A 15,198-nucleotide genomic window follows, 5' to 3' on the forward strand; every position below is an offset into this window, starting at 1 on the left:
GCCTTTAGGCTAAGGGAGCCCCAGGCCTGGGGCGCCCTAGGACTTAGGCTTAGGGAGCCCCAGGCCTTGGGCGCCCAAGACCTTAGATTTAGAGAGCCCCAGGCCTAGGGCGCCCAGCCCTTAGACTTAGGGAGACCCAGGCATGGGACGGCCCAGCCCTTAGGATTTTGGAGCCCCAGCCTAGGGAGCCCCAACCCTTAGGCTTAGGGAGCCCCAGGCCTTGGGCGCACCAACCCTTAAGCATTGGGACCCCAGGCTTGGGGAGCCCCAGCCTTTAGGCATTGGGTGTTCCAGGACTGGGGCGCCCCAGGGCTTAGGCTTAGGGAGCCCGGGCCTGGGGTGCCCCAGCCCTTAGGCTTAGGGAGCACCTGGCCTGGGGCGCCCCAGTACTTAGGCTTAGGGAGGCCCAGGCCTGGGGGAACCCATCCCATATGCTTAGGGAGCCCCAGGACTGAGGCGCCCCAGCGCTTAGGCTTAGGGAGCCCGGGCCTGGGGCGCCCCAGGCCTTAGGCTTAGGAGCCCTAGGACAGGGGCGTCCCAGTCCTTACGCTTAGGGAGCCCCACGCCTGGGGCGCCCCAGCCCTTATGCATAGGAAGCCCCAGGCCCGGGGCGCCCCAGCCCTTAGGCTATGAGAGCCCCAGGCCTGGGGCGCCCCAGCCCTTATGCTTAGGAAGCCCCCGCCCTGGGGTGCCCCAGCACTTAGGCTTTGGGAACCCAAGGCCTGGGGCGCCCCAGCTCTTAGGCTTAGTGAGTCCCAGGCTTGGGGCGCCCCAGCCCTTTGGCTTTGGGAGCGCCAGGCCTGGGGCGCCCCAGCTCTTAAGCTTTGGGAGCGCCAAGCCTGGGGCGCCCCAGCCCTTCGGCTTTGGGAGCCCAAGGCCTGGGGCGCCCCAGCTCTTAGGATTTGGGACCCCAGTCCTGGGGAGCCCCAGTCCTTAGGCTTAGGGAGCCCCAGGCCTGTGGTGCCCCAGCCCTTAGGCTTTGGGAGCCCCAGGCCTGGGCTGCCCCAGTCCTTAGGAAAAGGGAACGCCAGGCCTGGGTGCCCCAGCCCTTAGGTTTGGGAGCCCCAGGACTGGGGCGCCCAAGCCCTTAGGCCTTGGGAGCCCCAGGCCTTGGGCGCACCAACCCTTAAGCATTGGGACCCCAGGCTTAGGGAGCCCCAGCCTTTAGGTTTAGGGAGCCCCAGGCCTGGGGCGCCCCAGCCCTTAGGCTTAGGAAGCCCCAGGCCCGGGGGGCACCAGCCCTTAGGCTTTGGGACCCCACGCCTGTGGCGCCCCAGCCCTTAGGCTAAGGAGCCCCAGGACTGGGGCGCCCCAGCTCTTAACCTTAGGGAGCCCCACGCCTGGGGCGCACCAGCCCTTAGGCATAGGAAGCCCCAGGCCCGGGACGCCCCAGCCCTTAGGCTTTGAGAGCCCCAGGCCTGGGGTACCCAAGCCTTTAGGCTTAGGGAGTCCCAGGCTTGGGGCGCCCCAGACCTTAGGATTTGGGAGCCGAAGGCATGGGGTGCCCCAGCCCTTCGGTTTTGGGAGCCCCAGGCCTGGGGTGCCCCAGACCTTAGGAAAAGGGAGCCCCAGGTTTGGGGCGCCCCAGCCCTTAGGCATTGGTTGCTCCAGGACTGGGGCGCCCCAGCGCTTAGGCTTAGGGAGCCCGGGCCTGGGGTGCCCCAGTACTTAGGCTTAGGGAGGCCCAGCCTGGGGGAACCCATCCCATATGCTTAGGGAGCCCCAGGCCTAGGGGGCCCCAGCCCTTAGGCTTTGGGAGCCCCAGGCCTGGGGTGCCCCAGTCCTTAGGAAAAGGGAGCCCCAGGCATGGGGCGCCCCAGCCCTTAGGTTTTGGGTGCCCCAGGACTGAGGCGCCCCAGCGCTTAGGCTTAGGGAGCACGGGCCTTGGGCGCCCCAGGCCTTAGGCTTAGGGAGCCCTAGGACTGGGGCGTCCCAGTCCTTACGCTTAGGGAGCCCCACGCGTGGGGCGCCCCAGGCCTTAGGCATAGGAAGCCCCAGGCCCGGGGCGCCCCAGCCCTTAGGCTATGAGAGCCCCAGGCCTGGGGCGCCCCAGCCCTTATGCTTAGGAAGCCCCCGCCCTGGGGTGCCCAAGCACTTAGGCTTTGGGAACCCAAGGCCTGGGGCGCCCCAGCCATTAGGCTTAGTGAGTCCCAGGCTTGGGGCGCCCCAGCCCTTAGGCTGTGGGAGCGCCAGGCCTGGGGTGCCCCAGCCCTTAAGCTTTGGGAGCGCCAAGCCTGGGGCGCCCCAGCCCTTCGGCTTTGGGAGCCCAAGGCCTGGGGCGCCCCAGCTCTTAGGATTTGGGACCCCAGTCCTGGGGAGCCCCAGTCCTTAGGCTTAGGGAGCCCCATGCCTGTGGTGCCGCAGCCCTTAGGCTTTGGGAGCCCCAGGCCTGGGCTGACCCAGTCCTTAGGAAAAGGGAGCCCCAGGCCTGGGTGCCCCAGCCCTTAGGTTTGGGATCCCCAGGACTGGGGCGCCCAAGCCCTTAGGCTTTGGGAGCCCCAGGTCTGGGACGCCCCAGCCCTTAGGCCTTGGGAGCCCCAGGCCTGGGGCGCCACAGCCCTTAGGTTAAGGATCCCCAGAACTGGGGCGCCCCAGCATTTAGGTTTAGGGAGCCCCAGGCCTGGGGCGCCCCAGCCCTTAGGATTAGGGAGCCCCAGGCTTGGGGCGCCCCAGCCCTTTGGCTTAGGAAGCCCCAGGCCCAGGGAGCCCCAGCCCTTAGGCTTTGGGAACCCCACACCTGGCGCGCCCCAGCCCTTAGGCATAGGAAGCCCCAGGCCCGGGGCTCCCCAGCCCTTATGCTTTAGGAGCCCCAGGCCTGGGGCGCACCATCCCTTAGGCTTAGGGAGCCCAAGGCCTTGCGCGCACCAGCACTTATGCTTTGGTAGCCCAAGGCCTGGGGTGCCCCAGCCCTTAGGCTTAGGGAGTCCCAGGCTTGGGGCGCCCCAGCCCTTAGGCTTTGGGAGCCCCAGACCTGGGCGCCCCAGCCCTTAGGCTTTGGGAGCCCAAGGCCTGGGGCGCCCCAGGCCTTAGTATTTGGGACCCCAGTCCTGGGGCGCCCCAGCCCATAGGCTTAGGGAGCCCCAGGCCTGTGGCGCCCCAAACCCTTAGGCTTTGGGAGCCCCAGGCCTGGGGTGCCCCAGTCCTTAGGAAAAGGGAGCCACAGGCCTAGGGCGCCCCAGCACTTAGGCTTAGAGAGCACCTCGCCTGGGGCACCCCAGAATTTAGGCTTAGGGAGCCCCAGTCCTGGTGCTCCCCTGCACTTAGGTTTAGGGAGCCCCAGGGCCTGGGGCGAACCACCCCATATGCTTAGGGAGCCCCAGACCTGGGGCGCCCCAGCCCTTAGGCTTTGAGAGCCCCAGGCCTGGGACGCCCCAGCACTTAGGCTTTGGGAGCCCCAGACCTGTGGCGCCCCAGCCATTAGGCTTAGGGAGCCCCAGGACTGGGGCGCCCCAGCGCTTAGGCTTAGGGAGCCCGGGCCTGGGGCGCTCCAGCCCTTAGTCTTAGGGAGCCCTAGGCCTGGGGCGCCCCAGCCCTTAGGCTTAGGGAGCACCAGGCCTGGGGTGCCCCAGAACTTAGGCTTAGGGAGCCCCAGGACTGGGGCGCCAAGCACTTAGGCTTAGGGAGCCCCAGGCAGGGGCGCACCAGCCCGTAGGTTTGGGAGCCCCGGCCTGGGACGCCCCAGCCCTTAGGCTAAGGGAGCCCCAGGCCTGGGGCGCCCTAGGACTTAGGCTTAGGGAGCCCCAGGCCTTGGGCGCCCAAGACCTTAGATTTAGAGAGCCCCAGGCCTAGGGCGCCAAGCCCTTAGACTTAGGGAGCCCTAGGCCTGGGACGGCCCAGCCCTTAGGCTTTTGGAGCCCCAGCCTTGGGAGCCCCAACCATTAGGCTTAGGGAGCCCCAGGCCTTGGGCGCACCAACCCTTAAGCATTGGGACCCCAGGCCTGGGGCGCCCCAGCCTTTAGGTTTAGGGAGCCCCAGGCCTGGGGCGCCCCAGCCCTGAGGCTTAGGAAACCCCAGGCCCGGGGTGCACCAGCCCTTAGGCTTTGGGACCCCAGGCCTGTGGCGCCCCAGCCCTTAGGCTAAGGAGCCCCAGGACTGGGGCGCCCCAGCTCTTACCCTTAGGGAGCCCCACGCCTGGGGCGCACCAGCCCTTAGGCATAGGAAGCCCCAGGCCCGGGACGCCCCAGCCCTTAGGCTTTGAGAGCCCCAGGCTTGGGGTGCCCAAGCCCTTAGGCTAAGGGAGTCCCAGGCTTGGGGCGCCCCAGACCTTAGGCTTTGGGAGCCCAAGGCATGGGGTGTCCCAGTCCCTAGGAAAAGGGAGCCCCAGGCCTGGGGCGCCCCAGCCCTTAAGCATTGGGTGCCCAAGGACTGGGGCGCCCCAGCGCTTAGGCTTAGGGAGCCCGGGCCTGGGGCGCCTCAGCCCTTAGGCTTAGGGAGCACCTGACCTGGGGCGCCCCAGAACTTAGGCTTAGGGAGGCCCAGGCATGGGGGAACCCATCCCGTATGCTTAGGGAGCCCCAGGCCTAGGGCGCCCCAGCCCTTAGGCTTAGGGAGCCTCAGGGCAGGGGCGCACCAGCCCTTAGGTTTAGGGAACCCCAGGCCTGGGGCGCCCAGGCACTTAGGCTTAGGGAGCCCCAAATGGGGCGATAAAGCCTTTAGGCTTAGGAAGCCCCAGGCTTTGGGCGCCCCAGCCCTTAAGCTTAGGGAGCCCCATGGCTGGGGTGGCCCAGCCCTTAGGCTGTGGGAGCCCAAGGCCTGGGGCGCCCCAGCCCTTAGGCTTTGGGAGCCGCAGGCCTGGGGCGCTCCAACCATTAGGCTTAGGGAGCCCTGGGCTTGGGGCACCCCAAGGCCATAAGCTTAGGGAGCCCTAGGCCTGGGGCGCCCCAGCCATTAGGCTTTGGGAGCTGCAGGCCTGGGGCACTCCAGCCCTTAGGGTTAGGGAGCACCGGGCCTGGGGCGCCCCAGGCCTTAGGCTTAGGGAGCCCTAGGCCTGGGACGCCCCAGCCCTTAGGCTTAGGGCACACCTGGTCTGGGGCGCCCCAGAACTTAGGCTTAGGGAGCCCCAGGCCTGGGGAGCCTCAGCCCTTAGGCTTAAGGAACCCGAGGCCTGGGGCGCCCCAGCCCTTCGGCTTAGGGAGAACCTGGCCAGGGGCGCCCCTGCACTTAGGCTTTGGGACCCCCAGGCCTGGGGCTTCCCAGCCCTTAGGCTTAGGGAGCCCCACGCCTAGGGCCCCCCAGCCCTTAGGCTTAGGGAGCCCTAGGCCTGGGACGCCCCAGCCCTTAGGCTTAGGGCGCACCTGGTCTGAGGCGCCCCAGAACTTAGGCTTAGGGAGCCCCAGGCCTGGGGCGTCCCAGCCCTTAGGCTTAAGGAACCCGAGGCCTGGGGCGCCCCAGCCCTTCGGCTTAGGGAGAACCTGGCCAGGGGCGCCCCTGCACTTAGGCTTTTGGACCCCCAGGCTGGGGCTTCCCAGCCCTTAGGCTTAGGGAGCCCCACGCCTAGGTCCCCCCAGCCCTTAGGCTTAGGGAGCCCTAGGCCTGGGACGCCCCAGCCCTTAGGCTTAGGGCGCACCTGGTCTGGCGCGCCCCAGAACTTAGGCTTAGGGAGCCCCAGGCCTGGGGCGCCACAGCATTTAGGCTTAGGGAGCGCCAGGCCTGGGGCGACCCACTCTTATGCTTAGGGAGCCACAGGCCTGGGGCGCTCCAGCCCTTAGGCTTTGGGAGCCCCGGCCTGGGACTCCCCAGCTCTTAGGCTTAGGGAGCCCCAGGTCTTGGGCGCCCCAGCCCTTAGAGTTAGGGGGCCCAGGCCTAGGGCGCCCCAGCCCTTAGGCTTAGGGAGCCTCATACCTGGGGCTCCCCAGCCCTTAGGATTAAGGAACCCCAGGCCTGGGACGCCCCAGCCCTTAGGGTTAGGGAGCCTCATGCCTGGGGCGCCCCAGCCCTCAGGCTTAAGGAACCCCAGGCCTGGGGCGCCCCAGCCCTTAGGCTTAGGGAGAACCTGGCCAGGGGCGCCCCAGCACTTAGGCTTTGGGACCCCCAGGCCAGGGGCTTCCCAGCCCTTACCCTTAGGGAGCCCCACGCCTGGGGCGCACCAGCCCTTAGGCATAGGAAGCCCCAGGCCCGGGACGCCCCAGCCCTTAGGCTTAGAGCCCCAGGCCTGGGGTGCCCAAGTCCTTAGGCTTAGGGAGTCCCAGGCTTGGGGCGCCCCAGACCTTAGGCTTTGGGAGCCCAAGGCATGGGGTGCCCCAGGCTTCGGCTTTGGGAGCCCCAGGCCTGGGGTGCCCTAGTCCTTAGGAAAAGGGAGCCCCAGGCCTGGGGTGCCCCAGCCCTTAGGCATTGGGTGCCCCAGCCTGGGGCGGCCCAGCGCTTAGGCTTAGGGAGCCCGGGCCTGGGGCCCCCCAGCCCTTAGGCTTAGGGAGCACCTGGCCTGGGGCGCCCCAGAACTTAGGCTTAGGGAGGCCCAGGCCTGGGGGAACCCATCCCATATGCTTAGGGAGCCCCAGGCCAGGGGCGCACCAGCCCTTAGGTCTAGGGAACCCCAGGCCTGGGGCGCCCCAGCACTTAGGCTTAGGGAGCCCCAATTGGGGCCATAAAGCCTTGAGGCTTAGGGAGCCCCAGGCTTTGGGCGCCCCAGCCTTTAAGCTTAGGGAGCCCCATGGCTGGGGCGGCCCAGCCCTTAGGCTGTGGGAGCCCAAGGCCTGGGGAGCCCCAGCCCTTAGGCTTTGGGAGCCACAGGCCTGGGGCGCTCCAGCAATTAGGCTTAGGGAGCCCATGGCCTGGGGCGCTCCAGGACTTAGGCTAAGGGAGCCCTAGTCCTGGGAAGCCCCAGACCTTAGGCTTAGGGAGCCCCAGGCCTGGGGCGACCCAGCCCTTATAGTTAGGGAGCCCCAGGCCTAGGGCGCCCCAGCCCTTAGGATTAGGGAGAACCTGGCCAGGGGCGCCCCTGCACTTAGGCTTAGGGAGCCCCAATTGGGGCGATAAAGCCTTGAGGCTTAGGGAGCCCCAGGCCTGGGGCGACCCAGCCCTTATAGTTAGGGAGCCCCAGGCCTAGAGCGCCCCAGCCCTTAGGATAAGGGAGAACCTGGCCAGGGGCGCCCCAGCACTTAGGCTTTGGGAGCCCCAGACCTGGGGCTTCACAGCCTTTAGGCTTAGGGAGCTCCACGCATGGGGCCTCCCAGCCCTCAGACTTTGGTAGCCCAAGGCCTGGGGCGCCCCAGCCCTTAGCCTTAGGGAGCCGCAGGCCTGGGGCGCCCCTGCACTTAGGCTTCGGGAGCCCCAGGGCCTGGGGAGACCCAACCTATAGGCTTAGGGAGCCCCAGGCCTGGGGCGCCCCAGCCCTTAGGCTTTGAGAGCCCCAGGCCTAGGACGCCCCAGCCCTTAGGCTTAGGGAGCCCCAGGTGGGGAGCCAAAGCCTTTAGGCTTAGGTAGCCCTAGGCCTTTTGCGCCCCAACCCTTAACTTAGGAAACCACAGGGCTGGGGTGCCCCAGTCCTTAGTATTTAGGAGCCCCAGGCCTGGGGCGCCCCAGCCCGTAGGTTTGGGAGCCCCGGCCTGGGACACCCCAGCCCTTAGGCTTAGGGAGCCACAACCAGGGGCGCCCTAGGACTTAGGCTTAGGGAGCCCCAGGCCTTGGGCGCCTAAGCCCTTAGAGTTAGGGAGCCCCAGGCCTAGGGCGCCCAGCCCTTAGGCTTAGGGAGCCTCATGCCTGGGGAGACCCAGCCCTTAGGCTTAGGGAGAAACTGGCCAGGGGTGCCCCTGCACTTAGGCTTAGGGAAGCCCAGGCCTGGGGTGCCCCAGCCATTAGGATTAGGGACCCCCAGGCCTGGGGCATCCCTGCGCTTAGGCTTAGGTAGCCCCAGGCCTGGGACGCCACAGCCCTTAGGCTTAGGGAGCCCCAGGCCTGGGACGCCCCAGCCCTTAGGCTTAGGGCGCACCTGGTCTGGGGCGCCCCAGAACTTAGGCTTAGGGAGCGCCAGGCCTGGGGCGACCCACCCTTAGGCTTATGGAGCCCCAGGCCTGGGGCGCCCCAGCCCTTAGGCTTTGGTAGCCCCGGCCTGGGACTCCCCAGCTCTTAGGCTTAGGGAGCCCCAGGTCTTGGGCGCCCCAGCCCTTAGAGTTAGGGAGCCCCAGGCCTAGGGCGCCCCAGCCCTTAGGCTTAGGGAGCCTCATACCTGGGGCTCCCCACACCTTAGGATTAAGGAACCCCAGGCCTGGGACGCCCCAGCCCTTAGACTTAGGGAGCCTCATGCCAAGGGCGCCCCAGCCCTTAGGCTTAAGGAACCCCAGGCCTGGGGCGCCCCAGCCCTTAGGCTTAGGGAGAACTTGGCCAGGGGCGCCCCAGCACTTAGGCTTTGGGACCCCCAGGCCTGGGGCTTCCCAGCCCTTAGGCTTAGGGAGCCCCATGCCTAGGGCCCCCCAGCCCTTAGGCTTAGGGAGCCCTAGGCCTGGGATGCCCCAGCCCTTAGGCTTAGGGCGCACCTGGTCTGGGGCGCCCCAGAACTTAGGCTTAGGGAGCCCCAGGCCTGGGGCGCCAAAGCATTTAGGCTTAGGGAGCGCCAGGCCTGGGGCGACACACTCTTATGCTTAGGGAGCCCCAGGCCTGGGGCGCTCCAGTCCTTAGGCTTTGGGAGCCCCGGCCGGGACTCCCCAGCTCTTAGGCTTAGGGAGCCCCAAGTCTTGGGCGCCCCAGAACTTAGAGTTAGGGAGACCCAGGCCTAGGGCGCCCCAGCCCTTAGGCTTACGGAGCCTCATACCTGGGGCTCCCCCGCCCTTAGGATTAAGGAACCCCAGGCCTGGGATGCCCCAGCCCTTAGGCTTAGGGAGCCTCATGCCTGGGGCGCCCCAGCCCTTAGGCTTAAGGAACCCGAGGCCTTCGGCGCCCCAGCCCTTAGGCTTAAGGAACCCGAGGCCTGGGGCGCCCCAGCCCGTAGGTTTGGGAGCCCCGGCCTGGGATGCCCCAGCCCTTAGGCTTAGGGAGCCCCAACCTGGGGCGCCCTAGGACTTAGGCTTAGGGAGCCCCAGGCCTTGGGCGCCTAAGCCCTTAGAGTTAGGGAGCCCCAGGCCTAGGGCGCCCAGCCCTTAGGCTTAGGGAGCCTCATGCCTGGGGAGCCCCAGCCCTTAGGCTTAGGGAGAAACTCGCCAGGGGTGCCCCTGCACTGAGGCTCAGGGAAGCCCAGGCCTGGGGTGCCCCAGCCATTAGGATTCGGGACCCCCAGGCCTGGGGCGCCCCTGCGCTTAGGCTTAGGTAGCACCAGGCCTGGGACGCCCCAGCCCTTAGGTTTAGGGAGCCCCAGGCCTGGGGCGCCCCAGCCCGTATAGTTAGGGAGCCCCAGGCCTAGGGCGCCCCAGCCCTTAGGATTAGGGAGAACCTGGCCAGGGGCGCCCCAGCACTTAGGATTTGGGAGCCCCAGGCCTGGGGCTTCCCAGCCCTTAGGCTTAGGGAGCTCCACGCATGGGGCCTCCCAGCCCTCAGGCTTTGGGAGCCCAAGGCCTGGGGCGCCCCAGCCCTTATCCTTAGGAAGCCGCAGGCCTGGGGCGCCCCTGCACTTAGGCTTAGGGAGCCCCAGGGCCTGGGGAGACCCAACCTATAGGCTTAGGGAGCCCCAGGCCTGGGGCGCCCCAGCCCTTAGGCTTTGAGAGCCCCAGCCTAGGACGCCCCAACCCTTAGGCTTAGGGAGCCCCAGGGGGGGAATCAAAGTTTTAGGCTTAGGTAGCCCTAGGCCTTTTGCGCCTCATCCCTTAAGCTTAGGAAGCCACAGGGCTGGGGCGCCCCAGTCCTTAGTATTTGGGAGCCCCAGGCATGGGGCGCCCCAGCCCGTAGGTTTGGGAGCCCCGGCCTGGGACGCCCCAGCCCTTAGGCTTAGGGAGCCCCAACCTGGGGCGCCGTAGGACTTAGGCTTAGGTAGCCCCAGGCCTTGGGCGCCTAAGCCCTTAGAGTTAGGGAGCCCCAGCCCTTAGGCTTAGGGAGAAACTGGCCAGGGGTGCCCCTGCACTTAGGCTTAGGGAAGCCCAGGTCTGGGGTGCCCCAGCCATTAGGATTAGGGACCCCCAGGCCTGTGGCGCCCCTGCGCTTAGGCTTAGGTAGCCCCAGGCCTGGGACGTCCCAGCCCTTAGGCTTAGGGAGCCCCAGGCCTGGGGCGCCCCAGCCCTTAGGCTGTGGGAGCCCAAGGCCTGGGGTGCCACAGCCCTTAGGCTTTGGGAGCCGCAGGCCTGGGGCGCCCCAAACCTTAGGCTTTGGGAGCCGCAGGCCTGGGGCGCCCCAGCCCTTAGGCTTTGGGAGCCGCAGGCCGGGGGCGCTCCAGCAATTAGGCTTAGGGAGCCCCTGGCCTGGGGCGTTCCAGGACTTAGGCTTAGGGAGCCCTAGTCCTGGGGAGCCCCAGCCCTTAGGCTTAGGGAGCCCCAGGCCTGGGGCGACCCAGCCCTTAGAGTTAGGGAGCCCCAGGCCTAGGGCGCCACAGCCCTTAGGATTATGGAGAACCTGGCCATGGGCGCCCCTGCACTTAGGCTTTGGGAGCCCCAGGCCTGGGGCTTCCCAGCCCTTAGGCTTAGGGAGCTCCACGCATGGGGCCTCCCAGCCCTCAGGCTTTGGGAGCCCAAGGCCTGGGGCGCCCCAGCCCTTAGGATTAGGGAGCCGCAGGCCTGGGGCGCCCCTGCACTTAGGCTTAGGGAGCCCCAGGCCTGGGGTGCCCCAGCCATTAGGATTAGAGACCCCCAGGCCTGGGGCACACTGCCCTTAGGCTTAGGTAGCCCCAGGCCTGGGGCGCCCCTGCCCTTAGGCTTAGTTAGCCCCAAGTCTGGGGCGCCCCAGCCCTTAGGCTTTGGGAGCCGCAGGCCTGGGGCGCTCCAGCCATTAGGCTTAGGGAGCCCTGGGCCTGGGGCATCCCAGGCCATAGGCTTAGGGAGCCCTCGGCCTGGGGCGCCACAGCCCTTAGGCTTTGGGAGCCGCAGGCCTGGGGCGCCCCAAACCTTAGGCTTTGGGAGCCGCAGGCCTGGGGCACCCCAGCCCTTAGGCTTTGGGAGCCGCAGGCCAGGGGCGCTCCAGCAATTAGGCTTAGGGAGCCCCTGGCCTGGGGCGCTCCAGGACTTAGGCTTAGGGAGCCCTAGTCCTGGGGAGCCCCAGCCCTTAGGCTTAGGGAGCCCCAGGCCTGGGGCGACCCAGCCCTTAGAGTTAGGGAGCCCCAGGCCTAGGGCGCCACAGCCCTTAGGATTATGGAGAACCTGGCCATGGGCGCCCCTGCACTTAGGCTTTGGGAGCCCCAGGCCTGGGGCTTCCCAGCCCTTAGGCTTAGGGAGCTCCACGCATGGGGCCTCCCAGCCCTCAGGCTTTGGGAGCCCAAGGCCTGGGGCGCCCCAGCCCTTAGGATTAGGGAGCCGCAGGCCTGGGGCGCCCCTGCACTTAGGCTTAGGGAGCCCCAGGCCTGGGGTGCCCCAGCCATGAGGATTAGAGACCCCCAGGCCTGGGGCACACTGCCCTTAGGCTTAGGTAGCCCCAGGCCTGGGGCGCCCCTGCCCTTAGGCTTAGTTAGCCCCAAGTCTGGGGCGCCCCAGCCCTTAGGCTTTGGGAGCCGCAGGCCTGGGGCGCTCCAGCCATTAGGCTTAGGGAGCCCTGGGCCTGGGGCATCCCAGGCCATAGGCTTAGGGAGCCCTAGGCCTGGGGCGCCCCAGCCCTTAGGCTTAGGGCGCACCTGGTCTGGGGCGCCCCAGAACTTAGGCTTAGGGAGCCCCAGTCCTGGGGCGTAACAGCATTTAGGCTTAGGGAGCGCCAGGCCTGGGGCGACCCACCCTTAGGCTTATGGAGCCCCAGGCCTGGGGCGCCCCAGCCCTTAGGCTTTGGGAGCCCCGGCCTGGGACTCCCCAGCTCGTAGGCTTAGGGAGCCCAAGGTCTTGGGAGCCCCAGCCCTTAGAGTTAGGGAGCCATAGCCCTAGGGCACCCCAGCCCTTAGAGTTAGGGAGCCCCAGGCCTAGGGCACCCTAGCCCTTAGGCTTAGGGAGCCTCATACCTGGGGCTCCCTAGACCTTAGGATTAAGGAACCCCAAGCCTGGGACGCCCCAGCCCTTAGACTTAGGAAGCCTCATGCCTGGGGCGCCCCAGCCCTTAGGCTTAAGGAACCCCAGGCCTGGGACGCCCCAACCCTTCGGCTTAGGGAGAACCTGGCCAGGGGCTCCCAAGCACTTAGGCATTGGGACCCCCAGGCCTGGGGCTTCCCAGCCCTTAGGCTTAGGGAGCCCCACGCCTAGGGCCCCCCAGCCCTTAGGCTTAGGGAGCCCTAGGCCTGGGACGCCCCAGCCCTTAGGCTTAGGGCGCACCTGGTCTGGGGCGCCCCAGAACTTAGGCTTAGGGAGCGCCAGGCCTGGGGCGACCCACCCTTAGGCTTATGGAGCCCCAGGCCTGGGGCGCCCCAGCCCTTAGGCTTTGGTAGCCCCGGCCTGGGACTCCCCAGCTCTTAGGCTTAGGGAGCCCCAGGTCTTGGGCGCCCCAGCCCTTAGAGTTAGGGAGCCCCAGGCCTAGGGCGCCCCAGCCCTTAGGCTTAGGGAGCCTCATACCTGGGGCTCCCCACACCTTAGGATTAAGGAACCCCAGGCCTGGGACGCCCCAGCCCTTAGACTTAGGGAGCCTCATGCCAAGGGCGCCCCAGCCCTTAGGCTTAAGGAACCCCAGGCCTGGGGCGCCCCAGCCCTTAGGCTTAGGGAGAACTTGGCCAGGGGCGCCCCAGCACTTAGGCTTTGGGACCCCCAGGCCTGGGGCTTCCCAGCCCTTAGGCTTAGGGAGCCCCATGCCTAGGGCCCCCCAGCCCTTAGGCTTAGGGAGCCCTAGGCCTGGGACGCCCCAGCCCTTAGGCTTAGGGCGCACCTGGTCTGGGGCGCCCCAGAACTTAGGCTTACGGAGCCCCAGGCCTGGGGCGCCAAAGCATTTAGGCTTAGGGAGCGCCAGGCCTGGGGCGACACACTCTTATGCTTAGGGAGCCCCAGGCCTGGGGCGCTCCAGTCCTTAGGCTTTGGGAGCCCCGGCCTGGGACTCCCCAGCTCTTAGGCTTAGGGAGCCCCAAGTCTTGGGCGCCCCAGAACTTAGAGTTAGGGAGACCCAGGCCTAGGGCGCCCCAGCCCTTAGGCTTACGGAGCCTCATACCTGGGGCTCCCCCGCCCTTAGGATTAAGGAACCCCAGGCCTGGGATGCCCCAGCCCTTAGGCTTAGGGAGCCTCATGCCTGGGGCGCCCCAGCCCTTAGGCTTAAGGAACCCGAGGCCTGCGGCGCCCCAGCCCTTAGGCTTAAGGAACCCGAGGCCTGGGGCGCCCCAGCCCGTAGGTTTGGGAGCCCCGGCCTGGGATGCCCCAGGCCTTAGGCTTAGGGAGCCCCAACCTGGGGCGCCCTAGGACTTAGGCTTAGGGAGCCCCAGGCCTTGGGCGCCTAAGCCCTTAGAGTTAGGGAGCCCCAGGCCTAGGGCGCCCAGCCCTTAGGCTTAGGGAGCCTCATGCCTGGGGAGCCCCAGCCCTTAGGCTTAGGGAGAAACTGGCCAGGGGTGCCCCTGCACTTAGGCTTAGGGAAGCCCAGGCCTGGGGTGCCCCAGCCATTAGGATTAGGGACCCCCAGGCCTGGGGCGCCCCTGCGCTTAGGCTTAGGTAGCCCCAGGCCTGGGACGTCCCAGCCCTTAGGCTTAGGGAGCCCCAGGCCTGGGGCGCCCCAGCCCTTAGGCTGTGGGAGCCCAAGGCCTGGGGCGCCACAGCCCTTAGGCTTTGGGAGCCGCAGGCCTGGGGCGCCCCAAACCTTAGGCTTTGGGAGCCGCAGGCCTGGGGCGCCCCAGCCCTTAGGCTTTGGGAGCCGCAGGCCGGGGGCGCTCCAGCAATTAGGCTTAGGGAGCCCCTGGCCTGGGGCGTTCCAGGACTTAGGCTTAGGGAGCCCTAGTCCTGGGGAGCCCCAGCCCTTAGGCTTAGGGAGCCCCAGGCCTGGGGCGACCCAGCCCTTAGAGTTAGGGAGCCCCAGGCCTAGGGCGCCACAGCCCTTAGGATTATGGAGAACCTGGCCATGGGCGCCCCTGCACTTAGGCTTTGGGAGCCCCAGGCCTGGGGCTTCCCAGCCCTTAGGCTTAGGGAACTCCACGCATGGGGCCTCCCAGCCCTCAGGCTTTGGGAGCCCAAGGCCTGGGGCGCCCCAGCCCTTAGGATTAGGGAGCCGCAGGCCTGGGGCGCCCCTGCACTTAGGCTTAGGGAGCCCCAGGCCTGGGGTGCCCCAGCCATTAGGATTAGAGACCCCCAGGCCTGGGGCACACTGCCCTTAGGCTTAGGTAGCCCCAGGCCTGGGGCGCCCCTGCCCTTAGGCTTAGTTAGCCCCAAGTCTGGGGCGCCCCAGCCCTTAGGCTTTGGGAGCCGCAGGCCTGGGGCGCTCCAGCCATTAGGCTTAGGGAGCCCTGGGCCTGGGGCATCCCAGGCCATAGGCTTAGGGAGCCCTAGGCCTGGGGCGCCACAGCCCTTAGGCTTTGGGAGCCGCAGGCCTGGGGCGCCCCAAACCTTAGGCTTTGGGAGCCGCAGGCCTGGGGCACCCCAGCCCTTAGGCTTTGGGAGCCGCAGGCCGGGGGCGCTCCAGCAATTAGGCTTAGGGAGCCCCTGGCCTGGGGCGCTCCAGGACTTAGGCTTAGGGAGCCCTAGTCCTGGGGAGCCCCAGCCCTTAGGCTTAGGGAGCCCCAGGCCTGGGGCGACCCAGCCCTTAGAGTTAGGGAGCCCCAGGCCTAGGGCGCCACAGCCCTTAGGATTATGGAGAACCTGGCCATGGGCGCCCCTGCACTTAGGCTTTGGGAGCCCCAGGCCTGGGGCTTCCCAGCCCTTAGGCTTAGGGAGCTCCACGCATGGGGCCTCCCAGCCCTCAGGCTTTGGGAGCCCAAGGCCTGCGGCGCCTCAGCCCTTAGGATTAGGGAGCCGCAGGCCTGGGGCGCCCCTGCACTTAGGCTTAGGGAGCCCCAGGCCTGGGGTGCCCCAGCCATTAGGATTAGAGACCCCCAGGCCTGGGGCACACTGCCCTTAGGCTTAGGTAGCCCCAGGCCTGGGGCGCCCCTGCCCTTAGGCTTAGTTAGCCCCAAGTCTGGGGCGCCCCAGCCCTTAGGCTTTGGGAGCCGCAGGCCTGGGGCGCTCCAGCCATTAGGCTTAGGGAGCCCTGGGCCTGGGGCATCCCAGGCCATAGGCTTAGGGAGCCCTAGGCCTGGGGCGCCCCAGCCCT

Source organism: Tenrec ecaudatus, unplaced genomic scaffold (genome assembly GCF_050624435.1).
Source record: "Tenrec ecaudatus isolate mTenEca1 unplaced genomic scaffold, mTenEca1.hap1 Scaffold_256, whole genome shotgun sequence".
In the NCBI taxonomy this organism is placed as follows: Eukaryota; Metazoa; Chordata; class Mammalia; order Afrosoricida; family Tenrecidae; genus Tenrec; species Tenrec ecaudatus.